Here is a 20,977-nt window from a genome sequence, read left to right on the forward strand (position 1 = left end):
GCCTGGTCCACATGTGGGGCCCTCGGTTCCCTTCAGAAGGGAAGCACCTTCCACGATCACCCTACCACGATTGCCCTACCACGATTACCACGATAACCCTACCACGATTATTACCCTACCACAATTACCCTACCACAATCACCCTACCACGATCACCCTACCACGATCACCCTACCACGATCACCCTACCACAATCACCCTACCACGATCACCCTACCACGATCACCCTACCACAATCACCCTACCACGATCGCCCTACCACGATCACCCTACCACGATCACCCTACCACGATCACCCTACCACAATCACCCTACCACGATCGCCCTACCACGATCACCCTACCACAATCACCCTACCACGATCACCCTACCACGATCACCCTACCACGATCACCCTACCACAATCACCCTACCACGATCACCCTACCACAATCACCCTACCACGATCACCCTACCACGATTGCCCTACCACGATTACCACGATAACCCTACCACGATTATTACCCTACCACAATTACCCTACCACGATCACCCTACCACGATTGCCCTACCACGATCACCCTACCACAATTACCCTACCACGATCACCCTACCACGATTGCCCTACCACGATTACCCTACCACGATAACCCTACCACGATCACCCTACCACGATCGCCCAACCACGATCACCCTACCACGATTACCACGATAACCCTACCACGATTGCCCTACAACGATTACCACGATAACCCTACCACGATAACCCTACCACGATCGCCCTACCACGATCACCCTACCACGATTACCCTACCACAATTGCCCTACCACGATTGCCCTACCACGATTACCACGATCACCCTACCACGATCACCCTACCACGATTACCACGATCACCCTACCACGATCACCCTACCACGATCACCCTACCACGATTACCCTTCCATGATTACCCTTCCACGATTGCCCTACCACGATCACCCTACCACGATTGCCCTACCACGATCACCCTACCACGATTACCCTTCCATGATTACCCTTCCACGATTGCCCTACCACGATTACCACGATTGCCCTACCACGATCACCCTACCACGATCCCCCTACCACGATCACCCTACCACGATCACCCTACCACGATCGCCCTACCACGATCACCCTACCACGATCGCCCTACCACGATCACCCTACCACGATAACCCTACCACGATCACCACGATTACCCTTCCACGATTGCCCTACAACGATTACTCTACCACGATTACCCTACCACGATCACCACGATTACCCTTCCACGATTGCCCTACCACGATTACCCTACCACGATCACCCTACCACGATTACCACGATAACCCTACCACGATTACCCTACCACGATTACCACGATAACCCTACCACGATTACCCTACCACGATTACCACGATTACCCTACCACGATTACCATGATTACCCTACCACGATTGCCCTACCACGATCACCCTACCACGATAGCCCTACCACAATTACCCTACCACGATTACCCTACCATGATAACCCTACCACGATTACCATGATTACCCTACCACGATTACCCTACCATGATAACCCTACCACGATTGCCCTCCTTCTCCTCTTGCTGTTGGCGGCAGTGACCCATCTGACAGACGAATCACACCTGGGGCGTTCGGGGCAGACAATTTTCCCCTAAACCGTCCAGCTGGGTCTCTAGACCCAGGACCTCGTACCCGTTCTGGAGCGGCCCCTGGCTGCCTGACGGGGATGGGGAGGAGTTTTTGTTGTTGCCTCCCCGAACGGGGACCCATCCCCGCTCCCGCTCCCCTCCCGGGTGCCCTCCCATTGCCTGGGAGCGGGAGGCGCGCGAGCGCTGAGCCTCGGGTCAGGGGCGCCCTTGAGGGTGGGAGGGCTGAGCTCCAACAGTCGATTCCCCTTTCATTTCCCTTTCACTTTCTATTTCCCCTTTCATTTCCCTTTCACTTTCTATTTCCCTTTTCCCCTTTCTATTTCCCTTTCATTTCCCTTTCACTTTCTATTTCCCTTTTCCCCTTTCTATTTCCCTTTCATTTCCCTTTCACTTTCTATTTCCCTTTCACTTTCTATTTCCCTTTCATTTCCCTTTCACTTTCTATTTCCCTTTCATTTCCCTTTCACTTTCTATTTCCCTTTTCCTCTTTCTATTTCCCTTTCATTTCCCTTTCACTTTCTATTTCCCTTTCATTTCCCCCTTTCACATTCTATCTCCCTTTCACTTTTCCCTTTCACTTTCTATTTCCCTTTCATTTCCCTTTCACTTTCTATTTCCCTTTCACTTTCTATTCCCCTTTCACTTTTCCCTTTCACTTTTCCATTTTCCCTTTCTATTTCCCTTTCATTTCCCTTTCACTTTTCCTTTTCACTTTTCCCCTATTTCCCTTTCACTTTCTATTTCCCTTTCATTTTTCCCCTTTCAATTTCTATTTCCCTTTCATTTCCCTTTCACTTTCTATTCCCCTTTCATTTCCCTTTCACTTTCTATTCCACTTTCATTTTTCCCTTTCACTTTCTATTCCCATTTCTATTCCCTTTCACTTCCCCTGATACTCCTTAACCTTTCCACTTCCTCCCGAAGCCACCAGTGAAAGGAGGTCGTTCACTGTGACCGTGGCCACAGGGGTTTTGAGGATGAAGAAGAGACGAGAATGTTGACTCCATGGTCAGAAGGCTTGATTTATTATTTTATGATATATGTTACATTAAGACTATACTAAAAAGAAATAGAAAGGAAAAGGTTTCTTCGGAAGCTAGCTAAGCTAAGAATAGAAAAGAATGAATAACAAAGATCTGTGTCTCAGACAGAGCAAGAGCCAGCTCTGCCGTGAGTGGTCAGGAAATCCAAACACCCACAGGAGACCAATCACGGCTCTGCCTGTTGCATTCCACAGCAGCAGATAACCATTGTTCACTTTTGGTTGCTGAAACTGCAGCTTCTCACAAGGAAAAACCCTAAGGGAGGATTTTTCATGGAAGATGTCTGCGACAAGCACTAACGAAGAAACCAGCGAGGACGGGACAGCGGCAGCGCAGCTCTGAGCGGGGCAGGGAGAGGCGAAGCTCAGGATTCCCAAGGCACAAGGAAGTTCAGGATTCCCAAGGCACAAGGAAGCTCAGGATTCCCAAGGCACAAGGAAGTTCAGGATTCCCAGGACACAAGGAAGTTCAGGATTCCCAGGGCACAAGGAAGTTCAGGATTCCCAAGTCCCAAGGAAGTTCAGGATTCCTGGCGCACACAAAGTTCAGAATTCCCAGGGCACATGAAATTCAGGATTCCTGGCGCACACAAAGTTCAGGATTCCTGGGATATGCAAAGCTCAGAATTCCCAGAGCAAAGGAAGCTCAGGATTCCCAGAGCACAGGAGATTCAGGATTGCAAGAGCACACAAACAGATCAGTTCCTGGGGCACACAAAATTCAGGATTCCCAGGGCACACGAAATTCAAGATTCCCAGGGCACACGAAATTCAGGATTCCCAGGGCACACAACATTCAGGATTCCCGGGGCACGCGAAGCTCACGGTTCCCGGAGCACATGAGGTTCAGGATTCCCAATCAAGCGCCTTCATTTGCATGAAGGATCCCAAAAGAATCCAATCCCAAGGGACAAGAAACAGGATAGAGAGGGGATTCTGACCCTCTGGATCTGCGCTGCCCCACCTGGGCCCGCGGGGCCATGGCTGCTGAGCAGCCCCAGCGCCGGCGCTGCTCCATCCCCGACGGGAACGCCCCTGCTGGGCTGGGGCCCTGCTTTGGGCCTTGCTTTTATTGGAATAAACGCTGAAATCGCTTCAGCACCGGGAGCCTGCTCCAGTGTTTAACAACGGGGAATTCAGGATTCCCAGGGCACACGCAATTCAGGATTCCTGGAGCACACAGAATTCAGGATTCCCGGGGCACACGGAATTCAGGATTCCCAGGGCACATGGAATTCAGGATTGCCGGGGCACACGAAGTTCAGGATTCCTGGGCCACACGGAATTCAGGATTCCCAGAGCATACGGAATTCAGGATTGCTGGGGCACACGGAATTCAGGATTCCCGGGGCACAGGAAATTCAGGATTCCTGGGGCACATAAAGTTCAGGACTCCCAGGGCACACGAAGTTCAGGATTCCCGGGCACAGGAAATTCAGGATTCCCGGGGCACAGGAAATTCAGGATTCCCAGAGCACACAAAATTCAGGATTCCCGGGGCACACAAAGTTCAGGATTCCAGGGGCACAGGAAATTCAGGATTCCCGGGGCACAGGAAATTCAGGATTCCTGGGGCACACAAAGTTCAGGATTCCCGGGGCACAGGAAATTCAGGATTCCAGGGGCACACGGAATTCAGGATTCCCGGGGCACAGGAAGTTCAGGATTCCCAAGTCCCAAGGAAGTTCAGGATTCCTGGCGCACACAAAGTTCAGAATTCCCAGGGCACATGAAATTCAGGATTCCTGGCGCACACAAAGTTCAGGATTCCTGGGATATGCAAAGCTCAGAATTCCCAGAGCAAAGGAAGCTCAGGATTCCCAGAGCACAGGAGATTCAGGATTGCAAGAGCACACAAACAGATCAGTTCCTGGGGCACACAAAATTCAGGATTCCCAGGGCACACGAAATTCAAGATTCCCAGGGCACACGAAATTCAGGATTCCCAGGGCACACAACATTCAGGATTCCCGGGGCACGCGAAGCTCACGGTTCCCGGAGCACATGAGGTTCAGGATTCCCAATCAAGCGCCTTCATTTGCATGAAGGATCCCAAAAGAATCCAATCCCAAGGGACAAGAAACAGGATAGAGAGGGGATTCTGACCCTCTGGATCTGCGCTGCCCCACCTGGGCCCGCGGGGCCATGGCTGCTGAGCAGCCCCAGCGCCGGCGCTGCTCCATCCCCGACGGGAACGCCCCTGCTGGGCTGGGGCCCTGCTTTGGGCCTTGCTTTTATTGGAATAAACGCTGAAATCGCTTCAGCACCGGGAGCCTGCTCCAGTGTTTAACAACGGGGAATTCAGGATTCCCAGGGCACACGCAATTCAGGATTCCTGGAGCACACAGAATTCAGGATTCCCGGGGCACACGGAATTCAGGATTCCCAGGGCACATGGAATTCAGGATTGCCGGGGCACACGAAGTTCAGGATTCCTGGGCCACACGGAATTCAGGATTCCCAGAGCATACGGAATTCAGGATTGCTGGGGCACACGGAATTCAGGATTCCCGGGGCACAGGAAATTCAGGATTCCTGGGGCACATAAAGTTCAGGACTCCCAGGGCACACGAAGTTCAGGATTCCCGGGCACAGGAAATTCAGGATTCCCGGGGCACAGGAAATTCAGGATTCCCAGAGCACACAAAATTCAGGATTCCCGGGGCACACAAAGTTCAGGATTCCAGGGGCACAGGAAATTCAGGATTCCCGGGGCACAGGAAATTCAGGATTCCTGGGGCACACAAAGTTCAGGATTCCCGGGGCACAGGAAATTCAGGATTCCAGGGGCACACGGAATTCAGGATTCCCGGGGCACAGGAAGTTCAGGATTCCTAGGCACAGGAAATTCAGGATTCCCGGGGCACAGGAAATTCAGGATTCCTGGGGCACACAAAGTTCAGGATTCCCGGGGCACAGGAAATTCAGGATTCCAGGGGCACACGGAATTCAGGATTCCCGGGGCACAGGAAGTTCAGGATTCCTAGGCACAGGAAATTCAGGATTCCCGGGGCACACGGAATTCAGGATTCCCGGGGCACAGGAAATTCAGGATTCCCGGGGCACACAGAATTCAGGATTCCCGGGGCACAGGAAATTCAGGATTCCCGCGGCACAGGAAATTCAGGATTCTCGGGGCACACAGAATTCAGGATTCCCAGAGCACAGGAAATTCAGGATTCCCGGGGCACAGGAAGTTCAGGATTCCTAGGCACAGGAAATTCAGGATTCCCGGGGCACACAGAATTCAGGATTCCCAGAGCACAGGAAATTCAGGATTCCCGTGGCACAGGAAATTCAGGATTCCCGTGGCACAGGAAATTCAGGATTCCCAGAGCACAGGAAATTCAGGATTCCTGGGCACAGGAAATTCAGGATTCCCGGGCCACACCGAATTCAGGATTCCCGGGGCACAGGAAGTTCAGGATTCCCGGGGCACAGGAAATTCAGGATTCCCGGGGCACAGGAAATTCAGGACTGCCGGGGCACACGGAATTCAGGACTCCCGGGGCACAGGAGCAGACGGTGATCGGTCCCTCAGGGCTGAGCTCCGGCGGTGCCAGTGAATTCTCTCTGCAGTGACAGCCCGGCCGCCCTCCTCCCATGCCCAAAGAGCCACAGAGAGACGCTGCCCCCAACCCCTGCCCCCATCCTCCCGCTGTCTCTGCTCCCCCCTCCCGGAGAAACCCCCAAAAACCAGAGGAGTTCCCCCTCCCCGCCTTCTCAGCCCTCAGAGCCTCTCAGCAAAGCAATGGGGAAAAAAACCCCACAAGTAACAAGGAGAGAACAGAAAATCCCAACCCCCAACCGGGCGGGGGTGGCTGCGGTTTTTGGGGGTCCCAGCGACGCCCGGGGCGGGCTCAGTGCTCAGCACCCCCCGAACCACAGCCGGGTGTGAGAAACAAAGTTCACTCCTCGGAAATTGCCAGCGTTTAATGGGGGCTATAAAAGGACTTCAGCAAAAGAAGGCGCCTCTAACTTAACCCATCGTTCTCCAGGGCCGGTCCCGCGGCGGGGCTGCAAACACATTCCTGAGTCCGGACATTGTGCAAACATTCCCGGGAGGTTTGGATGCTCCGGGAGCTCCTGTTGGCTTTGAACCTCTGTCTTTGTCTGCTGGACACTCTGGGATTGGGTCTATGTATTTGATTTCTTCTCCTGGTTCCATCCTGTTGTCTCGCACCCCCTGATCGATTCGTAAATTCTCCTCAGGTTTGTGTCGCTGCTGTCATCACCTGCAGAGGCCGGGCCCAGGCGCGAGAAACAAGGGAATTGTTTTACACCACTGAGTCAGTTACACAAAAGCATTTTAACATGTACAGTCCCTATTTCAATATTTATTATTTGTCTATTTAATTTTCTTAAAATATTTTAATGCCCGTGGTATATTGATTCATTACTTTTATTTATCATTTATTATTTTTACACGTAAAAATATATTACTGCAGAAGTGACTGCGCGAGTTGGGATTTTCCACAACCAAATTGTGTGAAATTGCAGCTCTCAACCTTTCTGAAATCTTCCGGTGGAAAGGTTCCCAAACTCTCCCAGCAGCCTCGGTCACCACGGGAAAAGCCCCTGCATCATTTCAGAGAAAAGTCCCTTCCCCAGCAGCTTCCGTAATAACTCCCTTCCACTTTCGTTTCTGAGCTGCTTCTGTTTCAGGGCCTCATTCCAGCTCCGATTCCTCATTCTCTACAGCCTGAGAGGGAGGGTTTCGTTCAGCCGGCTCCGGCGCTGGCTCAGAGACAAACTGAGAGGGCGCTGACCGCTTTCCTGGCTGGCTGTCTGAGCCCACTGTCACTGGCAAGCCCGCTTTCTCAAAAGAAAAGTCTCTTTTGGGGACAGCCGAATCCTCTTGTCGAATTCCCAATGTTTGCAAATTGTCCACCAAAGATTTTAAACCCTCTTCGATAGCAGTATTATTCACAATAACATCTCCTTCCTTATCCTTTTCACTTACAGCAGGTTTAGTTTCTAAATTACTGTCATCGACAGTTTCTTCGCTCCGATTGCAGCCGTGCTGTGTCTGACAGCCCAATCCCCAGAGAGGTTTTTCACTCCGATTACAGCTTTGTCCTGTGTCCTGCACGCCAATCCCCAGGGAGGTTTTTCACTCCCATTACAGCTTTGTCCTGTGTCTGACAGCCCAATCCCCAGAGAGGTTTTTCACTCCGATTACAGCTTTGTCCTGTGCTCTGCACACCAATCCCCAGAGAGGTTTTTCACTCTTGGTACAGCTTTGCCCTGTGTCTGACAGCCCAATCCCCAGAGAGGTTTTTCACTCCGATTACAGCTGTGCTGTGTCCTGCACACCAATCCCCAGAGAGGTTTTTCGCTCCCATTACAGCTTTGCCCTGTGTCTGACAGCCCAGTCCCCAGAGAGGTTTTTCGCTCCCATTACAGCTTTGCCCTGTGCTCTGCACACCAATCCCCAGAGAGGTTTTTCACTCCCATTACAGCTTTGCCCTGTGTCTGACAGCCCGGCCCCCCCAAGGGGCAGCAGCTTCCTCATTCCCGCTCGGAGCTGGAGGAGCTCTCGGCCCAACGCTCGATTCTGAGCTCAGGGGCCGTGGGCTGCCTGCGGGGATATCTGAGGCGGCAGGAAACAGCTGCTGAGCTGAAGTTGCTGGGAATGCCTGAGGCTGTTCTGACTCGGAGGCAAGGGCTGCACAAGCGCCAGCAGCAGCAGCAGCAGCTGCTTTCCTCTCTGCCTGTAGGGCTTGCAGCACCTCTATGCTAATTTCCCACAAAGCAGCAGATTTAGGCGCCTCTTTGGCCTCACTCCGGCCAGATGCAACAGAGTCCCACACCACCCGCCCCACAGCTTCCCACGCTGAAATCCCAAAGGCGACCGCTGCTCCTGCTGTGAGATCGCGGTGCCAAGCCCAATAGTCCCTTCCCGCTGGAAGCATCGCACTTTTGTTCTCTCTTGGAGAGGATGTGTTGGAGGAGTTTCTGAACACCTTCCCTTCCATGTCCAGACCCCATCTCCTGCCCGGCCGCTCACCTTGATCAGGGCGAGATTCAAGTCGGCTACGATTGGGGCTCCAGGACCCTTTCCCTCTCCCCGGGGCGGTGAGGAGCCTTTCGAGCGGTTTCTCCGCTCCTCGCGGGTTGGCTCCGATGCCCCGCGCAGCAGCCGAATCGCCGACCTCGAGTCCCTTTCGTGCTACGACCTTGGGCCTGCCCGCGTTCCCCACCAGAATCGCGGGGCGCGGAGGTCCGGGGCCATCACCCCGTGACCACCAGGATCCAGTGGAGCCAAATTTCTCATCCCTAAAAGGACCTTATTGATCATAAATGCCCGCTGTCCGCGCGTCTCTGGCTAACACACGATTGGTCAATCCCAGCTGTGCACGCGTCTAAATTAGAATAGAATGCTGATGGGATCTCCTGATTTTTCGTGTCTTGCTGTGGTCGTCTGGCCCGCCCGTGGCTCACTTTTTTCTCACTTTCCCAAGCCTGCTGAGTCCTGATTGCTCTTCTTCCTGTCTCTCTTTCCAGGCTACGCCGACCCCATTTCTGACCACGTCCATTATTCATTGCTGGTGCCCGTTGTTCATTGGTCCCAGCAGGCTGGATTGTGCATCGGCTGAGTGCGGCCATCGTCCGGCAAGAACTCCTCCGTCTGCAAAAGACTCCCAACATGGATCAGTGAAAATTCCCAGAAAATTCCCCAGATTCGTCTCAAATCCCATGTGGGGAGGGGACAGGTGACAGCAGCGATGTCCCCGATGATGTCACGGCCCTCAGTGATGTCACAGCGGTGACATCACCGACCCCGCAGCAGCCCCGGGATGTCCTCGATGGCTTTTTGGCACCGCTCGGCCACCGTGCGGCCGTCGGAGCCACCAGGGCCACCAGAGCCGTCAGGGCCCTTTGTGAGGAGCCTGCAGATGTCCCCAAGTGTCCCCAGCAGGTGACGCGTGGCCAGGCGGGCGCCGGCCCCCCACAGCCGCTCGGCCTCGGCCACCGTGGCCACCGAGGCCTCGGGGACACCAGGGGACGCCTCCTTTGTCCCCTGCAGGGTGGCCTCGATGGCCTCGAGCGGGTGCCACCTCTCAAAGACGAAACACCCGGCTCTTGGACACGCGGCCGCCACCAAGCGCTCCAGCGGCCCCAGGGCCACCGGCCAGCGCTGTCCCCTCCTGGTGGCCGCCTCCTCCTCTCTGGCAGCCTCTTCTTCCTCTCTGGCTGCCTCTTCTTCCTCTCTGGCAGCCTCTTCGTCCTCCTCACTGGCTGCCTCCTCCTCCTCCTCTCTGGCTGCCTCCTCCTCCTCCTCTCTGGCAGCCTCCTCCTCCTCACTGGCTGCCTCTTCCTCCTCACTGGCTGCCTCTTCTTCCTCTCTGGCAGCCTCTTCTTCCTCTCTGGCTGCCTCTTCCTCCTCTCTGGCAGCCTCTTCCTCCTCCTCTCTGGCTGCCTCTTCCTCCTCCCTGGCAGCCTCTTCCTCCTCTCTGGCAGCCTCTTCCTCCTCCTCTCTGGCAGCGTCTTCCTCCTCTCTGGCAGCCTCTTCTTCCTCCTCACTGGCAGCCTCCTCCTCCTCAGTGCCCACCACCACCTGGGCCTTGAGCACGGCCCCGGCCGAGGCCACCTCCTCCCTGTCCAGGGCCACCGGTGGCTGCTGGGCCATGGCCGCCGTGTTGTCCCCACCCTGTGTCCCTGCGGGTGGCCTCACCCTGCAGGTCCCCAGCCCGGGCGGTGGCCTCGGTGGTGGCCTCGGTGGTGGCCTCATCCCCACTGGCCTCATCCCCACGGGCCTCATCCCCACGGGCCCTGCAGAGCTCGGAGGTGCCCCGGCCCAGCCGGTACCGGCTCTGGGCCAGCACCTGCCAGGCCCAGGCTGAGGCTCCCACCTTGGCCCAGCTGGCCCCGGGGTGGGCCTGAGGGTGGCCAGGGCCTGGCGCAGGGAGGGGACATCGCGGTGGCCCGGGGAGGTGACAGCACGGAGGGTCGGGGCCTTGTGGCGGCTCCAGGCACGGCTGCTCAGGGACCCTGGGGACAGGCGCTGCTGCTCGTCCCTCTGCGGCCCGGGCACGGTGGCCGCCACCTCGCCCAGCGTGGCCACCAGGGCCCCCAGAGCCCAGAGCACCTGAGGAGGGGACACCTGGGCAGGGCACAGGGGAGGTGTCAGGGACCTGGTGGCATTTGTGGCTGCCTGCGGTGGCCCCTGTGCCCTCCCGGGGTCCCCTTTGTCCCCTCCCTGGAGGGCTCTGCTGTCCCCTCTGTCCCTCTGCCACCCCCTGCCGCCCTCCCGCTGTCCCCTCTGCCACCCTCGGTCCCCTCCAGCCCTCTGTCACCTCCCCCCTTCCTGTCACGCCCTCCTGTCCCCTCTGTCACCCCCGTGTCCCCCCACGCCAGGATTGTCACACCTTGAGGGGCTCCATGGCCACTGGGGACACTCTGGGGACACTCTGGGGACACTCTGGGGACGCTCCAGGTGACAAACACGCCCAGGTGACAGCTGGGGACACAGGGGAACGTGGCACGGCCAGATGTAGGAAGCAGGAAGAGGTGACCTCACTGTCCCCCGTGCCTTCCCCACCTGTGGGGCCAGGGCAGGGTCCCCAGTGTCCCCCCAATGCCCCCAATGGGACCCCGATGTCCCCTGAGTGTCCCCACATGGCCCTGGTGTTGCCCCGATGTCCCCCACAAGCCCCAAGTGTCCCCCAGTGTCCAGCTGGGGACACCAGGGACTCACCGGGGTCCTGTTGGGGAGCTTGGGGACACCCCCGTGTCCTTCCCTTGGGGACACCCCCGGGTCCTTCCCTTGGGGACACCCCCGGGTCCTTCCCTTGGGGACACCGGGGCCACCCTGACATCCCCTGTCCTCTTTTGGGTTGCCATGATGTCCCCGATGTCCCCGCAGTGTCCCCAACAGGACCCTGGTGCGTCCCCAGTAGGACATCAGGGGACACCCGAGCCTTGTTGGGGACCCCGGGGGGACATTGGGGTCCCGTTGGGGGCCTCGGGGGGGACATTGGGGACCCAGCGCTGGCCCCACAGGAAGGGGGGGTGGTGATGTCACCTCTTCCTGCTTCCTCCATCTGGCTGCGCCCGTTCCTGCGTGTCCCCAACGGCCACGCGGGCGTGTTCGTCACCTGGAGCGTCCCCAGAGTGTCCCCGGAGTGTCCCCAGAGCGTCCCCAAGGCATCCCCGGAGCATCCCTGGAGCGTCCCCAGGTGCCATGGAGCCCCTCGAGGTGCGACAGCCCCGGAGTGGTGGGCGGGGAGGGGACGGAGGGGACACGGGGGTGATGGAGGGGACACGGGGGGATGACAAAAGGCAGTGGGGAATGGAGGGGACACGGGGGTGACGGAGGGGACACGGGGGGGTGACAAAAGGCAGTGGGGAATGGAGGGGACACGGGGGTGACGGAGGGGACATGGGGGGGTGACAAAAGGCAGTGGGGAATGGAGGGGACACGGGGGTGACGGAGGGGACATGGGGGGGTGACAAAAGGCAGTGGGGGACGGAGGGGACACGGGGGTGATGGGGGGGACACGGGGGGGGGGGTGACAAAAGGCAGTGGGTGACGGAGGGGACACGGGGGTGACAGAGGGGACACGGGGGGGGGGTGACAAAAGGCAGTGAGGAATGGAGGGAACACGGGGGTGACAGAGGGGACACGGGGGTGACAGAGGGGACTCGGGGGGTGACAAAAGGCAGTGGGTGACAGAGGGGACACGGGGGTGACGGAGGGGACACGGGGGTGACAGAGGGGACTCGGGGGGTGACAAAAGGCAGTGGGTGACAGAGGGGACACGGGGGTGACGGAGGGGACACGGGGGTGACAGAGGGGACTCGGGGGGTGACAAAAGGCAGTGGGTGACAGAGGGGACACGGGGGTGACAGAGGGGACTCGGGGGGTGACAAAAGGCAGTGGGTGACAGAGGGGACACGGGGGTGACGGGAGGGACACGGGGGTGGGGGGTGACAAAAGGCAGTGGGGAACGGAGGGGACACGGGGGTGACAGAGGGGACACGGGGGTGGCGGGAGGGACAGAGGGCGTCGCAAAGGGGACAGGAGGGCAGAGGAGGAAGGGGCGAGGTGACAGAGAGGTGCGGGGGGACAACAGGAGGCGGCAGGCGGTGGCAGAGGGGACACGGGGGTGACAAAGGCACACAGGGGACAGCAGAGCCCTCCAGGGAGGGGACAAAGGGCGCCCCAGGAGGGCACAGGGGCCAGGCCAGCAGGCCGCAGCTGCCACCAGGTCCCTGACAGCTCCCGTGTCCCCTCCCCAGCTGTCCCCGGCCCTGCTGCAGCCGCAGGACAGCGCTGTGGCCACCCTGGGCCAGCTGCTGGCCACCCTGCCCAGGGAGAACGAGACGCTGCTCGGGTCTGCAGCGAGCCTGTCCCGGGACACGGAGGAATTCACCAGGGAACTCCGGGCCACCCTGTACCGCACCGATGACACCTGGCGGTACTGGAATGTCACCAGTGATTGTATTAACCCTCTGACCTTGCTGAGCCAGGCCCTGGCCACCCATGGCAGCACCCAAGGGAGCTCCCAGAAGCCTCTGCCATGGCGGTTCTCCACATGGGACACGTCACCAAGAAGGCTCATGGAGAGGTGGGCCGAGCTGACCAAGAAAGCCACCGAGCTCCGCAACACCTGCACGGAGGTGGCCGCTGAGACGGCCAGGTATGAAGCCTTGGTGAGGATACAGGCCGGGGTGGCTGCCACCGAGGCCACCAGGGCCACCATGGAGAGACAGCGGCTGGAGGCGGCCCTGGGGCTGCTGGAGCGCTTGGTGGCCGCGTGTGACGGAGCCACCGCCTTCCCCTGGAAGCTGTCATGCCTGCTGTGGGAGATGGAGGACACCGTGGTGGGGAGAAAGAAGGAGTCCTCCATTGTCCCCGAGGCCTTGGTGGCCAAGGTGGCCGAGGCCGAGCGGCTGTGGGAGGCCAGTGCCCGCCAAGCCGTGGCTCACTTGGTGAGGACATTGCCAGGCGCCATCAAACTCTGGTTCACTGGTGGCCCCGCCTGCCCCAGTGCCCGTGGGGTGGCCGAGCGGTGCCAAAGAGCCACCGAGGACATCCCAAGGCTCCTTCAACCCCCGGAGCGTCCCCAAGGTCTCCCCAGGGTGTCCCCAGTGAGCACGGAGCTCCAAGAGGTGGGACAGGGGGGAAGGGGGGACAGAGGGGACAAAGGGGACTGGAGGGTGGGGCAGGAAGGGGGGAGGGGACACGGGGGGGGAGGGGGCGGGGGGGGATGAGATGGACACAATGGGGAGGAGACACGGGGGGTGGGGGGGGAAGGGGGGCGGGGCTGGGCGGGGCTCCGAGGGGAGGGGCGGGGGGGCAGGGGGAACAAGAGGCTGACAAAGGGACGGAGGGGACAGAGGGGACCCCTCGGGGGCAGGGGCCAGCCCAGGACACCACAAGTGCCACCAGGTCCCTGACACCTCCCCTGTCCCCTCCCCAGCTGTCCCCGGCCCTGCTGCAGCCACAGGTCACCGTGGTGGCCACCCTGGGCGAGCTGCTGGCCACCCTGCCCAGGCGGGACGAGGAGATGCTGCTGCCTGAGTCCGCAGTGAGCCTGTACCGGGACCTGGAGGACTTCACCAGGAACCTCCGGGTCACCCTGTACTGCACTGAGGGCACCTGGTGGCGCTGCAATGTCACCTCCGATGGTGATGACCCTCTCACCTCCCTGAGCCAGGCCCTGGCCGCCTGCAGGAGCACCCCAGGGACCACCTGGGACCGTGTGACAATGGCAGCCAGGAAGTGGCAGCAGTCGGTGTCTGCGCTTGTGAACAGCTGGGCCCAGCTGGCCAAGAAAGCCACCGAGCTCCGCCGCACCTGCAGGGATTTGGCCACCGAGGCGGCCGACAGGGAGGGCACCAACACCGCCCGGGCCAGGGAGGTGCAGGCCGAGGCTGCCCGTGATGGGACAGCTCAGGAACACATGGGGGAGCTGGGTCAGGCCCTGGGCAGGGAGGAGGGGGCCGAGGTGGTGGCCGGGCGTGAAGCCTGGGAGAGGAGAGAGGTCAGCATGGCTGCCAGCGAGGCCACCAGGGCCACCATGGAGAGACAGCGGCTGGAGGCGGCCCTGGGGCTGCTGGAGCGCTTGGTGGCCGCGTGTGACGAAGCCACCGCCTTCCCCCGGGAGCTGCAGCGCAGGGTTGGGGACATCGAGGCTGCCCTGAAGGGGACAAATGAGGAGTCCCCTGATATCCCTGCGGATTTGGTGGCCAAGGTGGCCGAGGCCGAGCGGCTGTGGGAGGCCAACGCCCGCCTGGCCAAGGATCACCTGCTGGGGACACTTGGGGACATCATCGGCTTCTATTTCAATGGTGATCCCACCCGCCCCAGTGCCCATGGGGTGGCCGAGCGGTGCCAAAGAGCCACCGAGGACATCCCGAGGCTCCTCCAAGTCCCAGAGTGTCCCCAGAGCGTCCCCAAGATCTCCCCAGTGAGCCTGGAGCCCCAAGAGGTGCGATGGGGGGCACGGTGGGGAGAGGGGACAGAGGGGACACTCGGGGAACAGGGGGCATGGGGGGTGGGGAAGGGGCAGTGGGGGATGGGAGGGACGGGAGGGGGTGGCAGGAAGGGGGGAGGGGACAGAGAGGGGGAGGGGAAACGGGAGGGGCAGGGGGCAGTGGGGGAGGGGGCGGCCATGGTGGGGGTTGGGGGTGGCAGAGGGGACAGCAGAGGGGCGGGGCTGGGCGGGGCTCCGAGGGGAGGGGCGGGGGGGCAGGGGGAACAAGAGGCTGACAAAGGGACGGAGGGGACAGAGGGGACCCCTCGGGGGCAGGGGCCAGCCCAGGACACCACCCCTGTGGTGCCACCAGGTCCCTGACACCTCCCGTGTCCCCTCCCCAGCTGTCCCCGGGCCTGCTGCAGCCACAGGTCACCGTGGTGGCCACCCTGGGCGAGCTGCTGGCCACCCTGCCCAGGCGGGACGAGATGAAGCTTGTGTCCGCAGTGGAACTGTACTGGGACCTGGTGACCTTCACTGAGAGCCTCCGGGTCACCCTGTACTGCACTGAGGGCACCTGGTGGCGCCGCAATGTCACCTCCCATGATGGTGACCCTCTCACCTCCCTGAGCTGGGCCCTGGACGCCTGCAGGAGCACCCCAGGGACCCCCCAGAACCGCGTGACAATGGCAGCCAGCGAGTGGCAGGGGTTGGTGGCCGTGCTGGTGAACAGCTGGGCCCGACTGGCCAGGGCAGCCACCAAGCTCCGCAACTCTGGCATTGAAGCGGCCGCTGAGGCGCTTGACAGGGCGGCCCGGGCCAGGGAGCGGCAGCGCAACGCTGCCATTTATGGGAGAGCTCTGGAAAACCTGGGGGAGCTGGGACAGGCCCTGGGCGGGGAGGAGCACACCTATAAACTCAAGGAGAGGATAGAGGCCTGGGTGGCTGCCAGCGAGGCCACCAGGGCCACCATGGAGAGACAGCGGCTGGAGGCGGCCCTGGGGCTGCTGGAGCGCTTGGTGGCCGCGTGTGACGAAGCCACCGCCTTCCCCCGGGAGCTGCAGCGCAGGGTTGGGGACATCGAGGTCACCGTGGAGGGGACAAATGAGGCGTCCCCCGATGTCCCCGAGGCCTTGGTGGCCAAGGTGGCCGAGGCCGAGCGGCTGTGGGAGGCCAGCGCCCGCCTGGCCAAGGATCACCTGCTGGGGGCAGTTCCAGGCGCCATCAAGCTCTGCTTCACTGGTGGCCCCACCAGCCCCAGTGCCTGTGGGGAGGCCGAGCGGTGCCAAAGAGCCACCGAGGACAGCCCAAGGCTCCTTCAACCCCCGGAGCGACCCCAGAGCGTCCCCAGGGCGTCCCCAGTGAGCACGGAGCTCCAAGAGGTGCGATGGTGGGGGGGGCGAGGGAGATGGGGACAGAGGGGACAGAAGCGGGGAGAGGACAGTGGGGGATGGAGAGGACACAGGGGGGGTGGGAGGGGTCAGGAGGTTGCACAGGGGACAGGAGGGAGGGTGCAGAAGGGGGGCGGTGACAGAGGGAGGGAGGGGAAAGGGGGAGGAGGGTGCAGTGGGGAATGGGGGGGACACGGCGGGGAGGGGACACGGGGGGTGGCAGTGGTGGCAGAGGGGACAGCAGAGGGGCAGGGGCTGGGAGGGGCTCCGAGGGGAGAGACGGGGGCTGGCAGAAAGAGGAGCTGACTGACAGAGGGACGGAGGGGACAGAGGGGACCCCTCGGGGGCAGGGGCCAGCCCAGGACACCACAAGTGCCACCAGGTCCCTGACACCTCCCCTGTCCCCTCCCCAGCTGTCCCCGGCCCTGCTGCAGCCACAGGTCACCGTGGTGGCCACCCTGGGCGAGCTGCTGGCCACCCTGCCCAGGCGGGACAAGGAGATGATGATGCTGCTCGAGTCCCAAAGGTGCCTGTACAGTGAACTGTTGGGCTTCACCGAGGTGTTCGACTGCACTCCCTATGGCATTGATGAAGCCTGGTACCGCCGCAATGGCACCTCTCAGGTTGAACCTCCCACGTCCCTGAGCCGGGCCCTGGCCGCCTACAGGAGCACCCCATGGACCACCTGGTTCCATGTGAGACTGGCGGCCAGGGAGTGGCAGGAGGCGGTGGATTGGCGTGTTCGCATCTGGGCCGACCAGGCCAGGAAAGCCACCAAGCTCCGCGATGCCTGCAGGGTGACAGTCACTGAGGTGACTCACAAGGTGGCCACCAACACCGCCTGGGCCAGGGAGCTGCAGGCCGAGGCCGCCCATGATGGGACAGCTCAGGAACACATGGGGGAGCTGGGTCAGGCCCTGGGCAGGGAGGAGGGGGCCGAGGTGGTGGCCGGGCGTGAAGCCTGGGTGAGGAGAGAGGCCAGGGTGGCTGCCAGCCTGGCCACTACGGCAAGCAGAAGGAGACAGCGGCTGGAGGCGGCCCTGGGGCTGCTGGAGCGCTTGGTGGCCGCGTGTGACGGAGCCACCGCCTTCACCCGGGAGCTGCAGCGCAGGGTTGGGGACATCGAGGCTGCCCTGAAGGAGACAAATGAGGAGTCCCCTGATATCCCTGAGGCCTTGGTGGCCAAGGTGGCCGTGGCCGAGCGGCTGTGGGAGGCCAGCACCCGCCTGGCCAAGGATCACCTGGAGGGGACACGTCACTACATCTGCAAGGTCTATATCTATGATGAACCTGTCAGCCTCAGCGGCCATGGGGTGGCCGAGCGGTGCCAAAGAGCCATCGAGGACATCCCGAGGCTCCTTCGACCCCGAGAGCGTCCCCAAGGTGTCCCCAAGGTGTCCCCAGTGAGTGTGGAGCTCCAAGAGGTTCAATGGGGGCGGGGGGGGGAGGCCGGGAGAGAGGGAGCACTGTGGGGGGAGAGGAGGGAGCAGTGGGGTCTAGGGGGGACACGGGGGGTGGTGGGGGTGGCAGAGGGGACAGCAGAGGGGCGGGGCTGGGCGGGGCTCCGAGGGGAGGGGCCATGGGCCAGAGGGAACAAGAGGCTGACAAAGGGACAGAGGGGACAGAGGGGACCCCTCGGGGGCAGGGGCCAGCCCACGACACCACAAGTGCCACCAGGTCCCTGACACCTCCCCTGTTCCCTCCCCAGCTGTCCCCGGCCCTGCTGCAGCCACAGGTCACCGTGGTGGCCACCCTGGGCGGGCTGCTGGCCGCCCTGCCCAGGGTGGATGAGGAGATGCTGGCGTTCATGTCCCCAGGGAGCCTTTACTGGGTCCTGGAGGAATTCACCAATGAGCTCCGGGTCACCCTGTACCGCATTGATGACAGCTGGTGGCGCCGCAATGTCACCTCCAATGATGATGGCCCTGTCACCTCCCTGAGCCGGGCCCTGGCTGCCTGGGAGAGCACCCCAGGGATCACCTGGGACCGTGTGACAATGGCAGCCAGCAAGTGGCAGCGGTCGGTGGCTGTGCTTGTGAACAGCTGGGCCCAGCTGGCCAAGAAAGCCACCGAGCTCCGCAACACCTGCAGGGCGGTGGCCGCTGAGGCGGCCGAATTGGAGGCCATCCACATCGGAGGGGTCAGGGACCTGCTGGAAATCGATGCCGTTGTTAGGAAAGCTCAGGAAAACATGGGGGAGCTGGGTCGGGCCCTGGGCAGGGAGGAGGGGGACTATGAAGCCCAGGAGAGGAGAGAGGTCAGGATGGCTGCCAGGGAGGCCACCAGGGCCACCATGGAGAGACAGCAGGTGGAGGAGGCCCTGGGGCTGCTGGAGCGCTTGGTGGCCGCGTGTGACGGAGCCACCGCCTTCCCCCGGGAGCTGCAGCGCAGGGTTGGGGACATCGAGGCTGCCCTGAAGGGGACAAATGAGGAGTCCCCTGATATCCCTGCGGATTTGGTGGCCAAGGTGGCCGAGGCCGAGCGGCTGTGGGAGGCCAACGCCCGCCTGGCCAAGGATCACCTGCTGGGGACACTTGGGGACATCATCGGCTTCTATTTCAATGGTGATCCCACCCGCCCCAGTGCCCATGGGGTGGCCGAGCGGTGCCAAAGAGCCACCGAGGACATCCCGAGGCTCCTCCAAGTCCCAGAGTGTCCCTGGAGCGTCCCCAAGATCTCCCCAGTGAGCCTGGAGCCCCAAGAGGTGCGATGGGGGGCACGGTGGGGAGAGGGGACAGAGGGGACACTCGGGGGACAGGGGGCATGGGGGGTGGGGAAGGGGCAGTGGGGGATGGGAGGGACGGGAGGGGGTGGCAGGAAGGGGGGAGGGGACAGCGAGGGGGAGGGGAAACGGGGGGGGGCAGGGGGCAGTGGGGGAGGGGGCGGCCATGGTGGGGGTTGGGGGTGGCAGAGGGGACAGCAGAGGGGCGGGGCTGGGCGGGGCTCCGAGGGGAGGGGCGGGGGGGCAGGGGGAACAAGAGGCTGACAAAGGGACGGAGGGGACAGAGGGGACCCCTCGGGGGCAGGGGCCAGCCCAGGACACCACCCCTGTGGTGCCACCAGGTCCCTGACACCTCCCCTGTCCCCTCCCCAGCTGTCCCCGGGCCTGCTGCAGCCACAGGTCACCGTGGTGGCCACCCTGGGCGAGCTGCTGGCCACCCTGCCCAGGTGGGACGAGATGAAGCTTGTGTCCGCAGTGGAACTGTACTGGGACCTGGTGACCTTCACTGAGAGCCTCCGGGTCACCCTGTACTGCACTGAGGGCACCTGGTGGCGCCGCAATGTCACGTCTGATGGTGGTGACGCTGTCACCTCCCTCAGCCGGGCCCTGGCTGCCTGGGAGAGCACCTCATGGAGCACCTGGGGCCATGTGACAATGGCAGCCAGGAAGTGGCACAGGTCGGTGTCTGCGCTTGTGAACAGCTGGGCCCAGCTGGCCAAGAAAGCCACCGAGCTCCGCCGCACCTGCAGGGATTTGGCCACCGAGGCGGCCGACAGGGAGGGCACCAACACCGCCCGGGCCAGGGAGCTGCAGGCCGAGGCTGCCCGTGATGGGACAGCCCAGGAACACATGGGGGAGCTGGGTCAGGCCCTGGGCAGGGAGGAGGGGGCCGAGGTGGTGGCCGGGCGTGAAGCCTGGGAGAGGAGAGAGGTCAGGATGGCTGCCAGCGAGGCCACCAGGGCCACCATGGAGAGACAGCGGCTGGAGGCGGCCCTGGGGCTGCTGGAGCGCTTGGTGGCCGCGTGTGACGGAGCCACCGCCTTCCCCGAGGAGCTGGAGCGCAGGGTTGGGGACATCGAGGCTGCCCTGAAGGGGACAAATGAGGGATTCTTTGATATCCCCGAGGATTTGGCGGCCAAGGTGGCCGAGGCCGAGCGGCTGTGGGAGGCCAACGCCCGCCTGGCCGAGGATCACCTGCTGGGGACACTTGGGGACATCCACGACCTCCTCTTGAGTCCCTGTGATGGTCGTGGTGGCTCTGATGGCCCTGGCAGCCGCGCGGTGGCCGAGCGGTGCCAAAAAGCCATCGAGGCCATCCCAAGGCTGCTTCAGGACAGTGACGTCACTGCTGCGACGTCATCACGGCAGTGACATCATTGGGGACATCGCTGCTGTCACCAGTGCCCTCCCCGTGCAGTCTTTGAGGCAGATTTGGGGAATTTCCTGGGAATTTTCCATGATACTGTCCCAAATCCTGCTGGGAGTTCCTGGGGTGACGTCACTGGGGACACTCAGGGGGGACACTCGGGGACAGGGGTGAATGAGTCCCCTCAAGAGCGTCCAGCTTTCCACTGCGCAGCAGAGCCAGGCCAGGAATTGCAGTTTTATAATTGGCTTCTGCAATTCTGCATTGGCTTTTGCACTTTTGTGTTGCATTTTGCACTTTTGTGTTGCATTTTGCACTTTTGTGTTGCATTTTGCACATTGTTATTGATCACCAGCGATTTGGCACGGTAT

At 61.2% G+C, this 20,977-nt stretch overlaps 1 long non-coding RNA gene across 1 annotated transcript; it reads right to left on the reverse strand.

Moving 5' to 3' along the window:
• Window positions 1–6,609: 6,609 nt before the first annotated feature.
• On the reverse strand, window positions 6,610–9,511 carry LOC118701331 (uncharacterized). Its single transcript, XR_004982472.1, has 2 exons — window positions 8,713–9,511; window positions 6,610–6,937 (listed from the first exon to the last, which is right to left on the reverse strand). It is a non-coding gene; the product is annotated as an uncharacterized LOC118701331 (long non-coding RNA).
• Between the last annotated feature and the right edge of the window lie 11,466 nt (window positions 9,512–20,977).

Source organism: Molothrus ater, unplaced genomic scaffold (assembly GCF_012460135.2).
Source record: "Molothrus ater isolate BHLD 08-10-18 breed brown headed cowbird unplaced genomic scaffold, BPBGC_Mater_1.1 matUn_MA240, whole genome shotgun sequence".
In the NCBI taxonomy this organism is placed as follows: domain Eukaryota; kingdom Metazoa; phylum Chordata; class Aves; order Passeriformes; family Icteridae; genus Molothrus; species Molothrus ater.